The sequence below is a fragment of the Heptranchias perlo genome, unplaced genomic scaffold (genome assembly GCF_035084215.1).
Source record: "Heptranchias perlo isolate sHepPer1 unplaced genomic scaffold, sHepPer1.hap1 HAP1_SCAFFOLD_56, whole genome shotgun sequence".
Lineage (NCBI taxonomy): Eukaryota > Metazoa > Chordata > Chondrichthyes > Hexanchiformes > Hexanchidae > Heptranchias > Heptranchias perlo.
Genome location: NW_027139581.1, coordinates 4,213,753 through 4,216,293, shown reverse-complemented (window position 1 = coordinate 4,216,293; position 2,541 = coordinate 4,213,753). Strand labels below are relative to the sequence as shown.

Below are 2,541 nucleotides of genomic sequence, written 5' to 3'. Positions count from 1 at the left end.
CACTTCTCCCACCCGGTGTGTGAAGAAATGTTTCCTAACGTCTCTCCTGAATGGCCTGGCTCTGATTTTAAGGTTATGTCCCCTTGTCCTAGTCTCCCCCGCCAGCGGGAAAAGTTTCTCTCTATCTACCCTATCAATTCCTTTCAAAATCTTAAAAATCTCATTCAAATCACCCGTTAACCTTCTATATTCCGCCCTTCCAGCTTATTCACAGCACAAGCTAAATGCAGACTAAAGGTGCTTCCACTACCAGACCCCTTAACCCTAACATAAGAAAACCGCTTCCATACACAATACAATGGCTGTTTCCAATTCCCACAAAAACAATACATTGCGGCTTCTCTTCGTCATTACACCGATTTCTTCCGATTGAAGCCAGTTTTGAGCTGTTAGACAATGCCCGTTGGGAACCAGTGTGAGGCCACTCCAACTAATTTAACAGAAGACCATTAAAGCAACATGCAGAGGATCATTTCTATCCAATAAAATGTTGCATTTCTATCTTCACTGCATTGAATGTAGACAGTAGTGACGGAAGGGCATTGGTCGGCACAGACCATCTCTCCTGTCCTCATGAAAGAGAGACAGACACTGCCCTTCTGTTGTCCACGAACCCCCGGGACCAGCGGGCAGTCAGTTTCTAAATAACAGAACCACATGGTCTGCAAATATAAACGTCGCTTTACATCAAATAAATCAACTTATTAAATAACTATTTATGAATAAAAATATCTATTCAGGGGGATTGAGAAAACATTGCCTGACTAAACTTGAGATGAGAGGTTTGGCGTCAATAATCTAAACTACATTGACCTAGTCTTTGAGGTGATAACGATTGCCCTGAAACAGAGCACATTAGAAACCGCTGGAGATCAATATTCCAGAGCAGGTGGTCGTTCATTGTCACAGGCCGTGCCCAGAGCTGTCCGAATTTCTGACAGCCGGGAAAAGCCACTTTCATATCCTGAAGTGGGAAAACTAACTAATCTCACTGAACTGATCGTTAAAAATACACGAAATGGACCTATTTTCTAAAACCCAGTTCTTGGTATTCTGAGAAACTTTGATACCATAACATCTTCCTGCTCCCTATTCCGGTCCTATACATGCACTGAAGCAATGATCTCAGTTGGAAACTGATACAGATAGATAATGTTCAAAGTATTTCCATCACAAATAAACGACCAAGATTGGAACTAACATCCGATCTCTTACCCAGCACCATGCCAGCCGTCAAATAGGAGTTATCGAAACCTATCGATAAAATAATCGACATAAATCACTGAACATCCCTCGATATCTCACCATAATATCCCCGAATGATCGATCTACGAAATCGATTGAAAATACATTAGTGTCTGACAATTAAGAAAAAAAATCACCTTTACCAACACGGAATGTATGAGGATCATAAAGGAAGCGAGGCTGTGAAGTTAGGAACAGAGACAGATTACTGAGCGGGATTAACTGAACAAAAGATACACCTTGGAAATTAAATTAGAGACCAATATAATACAGTAAGGATAGAAAGAAACTAATAATAATAATATATCCTGGTTTAATAAACGATCTGAATATATTTCCTCCTCTCCATCCCCGTAGATTCCATAAACCAGGCCTGGGTTGAAGACTATGAGGAAGAGAGCGGCAACATCTGGACAACCGCTTCCACATTCATCATTCTGTTCTTCCTGAGCATTTTCTACAGCGCTGTCGTCACTCTGGTGAAGGTGAGAAGATTCAATCCAGTGACACTTTGATCTGAATGAAGCGGTTTGAAAAGCCTCTAAAAGTTTCATTCATAAAAACCCTGAAATAAATGCACGGACCATTAAATATCTGCTTCATTCTTTTATCCCTCTTTTACAGGTAAAGTGATCGGTTGAATTTCGGCGTGGATTTTGCACATCTGTTTATTAACATCTCTATATTATGAAAAGAAGAATTCCTCCTGGTGATTCTCAAAGTGAAACGCCGTCAGTTAATATATCGACATCTATAGCTGAGAAAAACATAAACGGGATTTCCGTCTTTCTGATTGAAATGTTTATTAATGTGTGAGATAACCATCGCTCTAATGTAAATGATTCTTAGAGTTTGAGTCCGCTTTCACCTTTGTTTTAATAATTCATGTGTAAATAATTAACTTTTCTCATTCCTTATCCACAGTTGTTTCCTTCCCTTTATGTTGAGCCTCTGTTTTCATTCTCTGCTGTCTATTACAGTTGTGAAGACAGCTGGCAGCTCAGACCGGCTCTGTTCTATTCTCAATGTGACACTAAGTTGTTACATTCAGTTCGTGTTAACTTTTTAAAACTTCTTTGTAAATTGTAAACTTTTAAATTGTTAATAAATCTTGAATGACAAATGGACTAATTTGGACTTTGCTGAATTTCTTTCTCCAAGATTAAGCCACACTGTTATATTTTGCCGATCTCAATTCTTTTTCCCTGACAGATATTTTGCATCCGTCCTGTTTGGGTTGTGTTTGAACCCAGGACCCTTCAGTTAAGGATCCACTGCGCCACCTAGTGTCCCATC

At 39.6% G+C, this 2,541-nt stretch overlaps 1 long non-coding RNA gene across 1 annotated transcript; it reads left to right on the top strand.

Annotated features, from left to right (window-relative positions):
• Window positions 1-1,517: 1,517 nt before the first annotated feature.
• On the top strand, window positions 1,518-2,372 carry LOC137315707 (uncharacterized). Its single transcript, XR_010961458.1, has 2 exons — window positions 1,518-1,730; window positions 1,870-2,372. It is a non-coding gene; the product is annotated as an uncharacterized lncRNA (long non-coding RNA).
• Window positions 2,373-2,541: the final 169 nt, after the last annotated feature.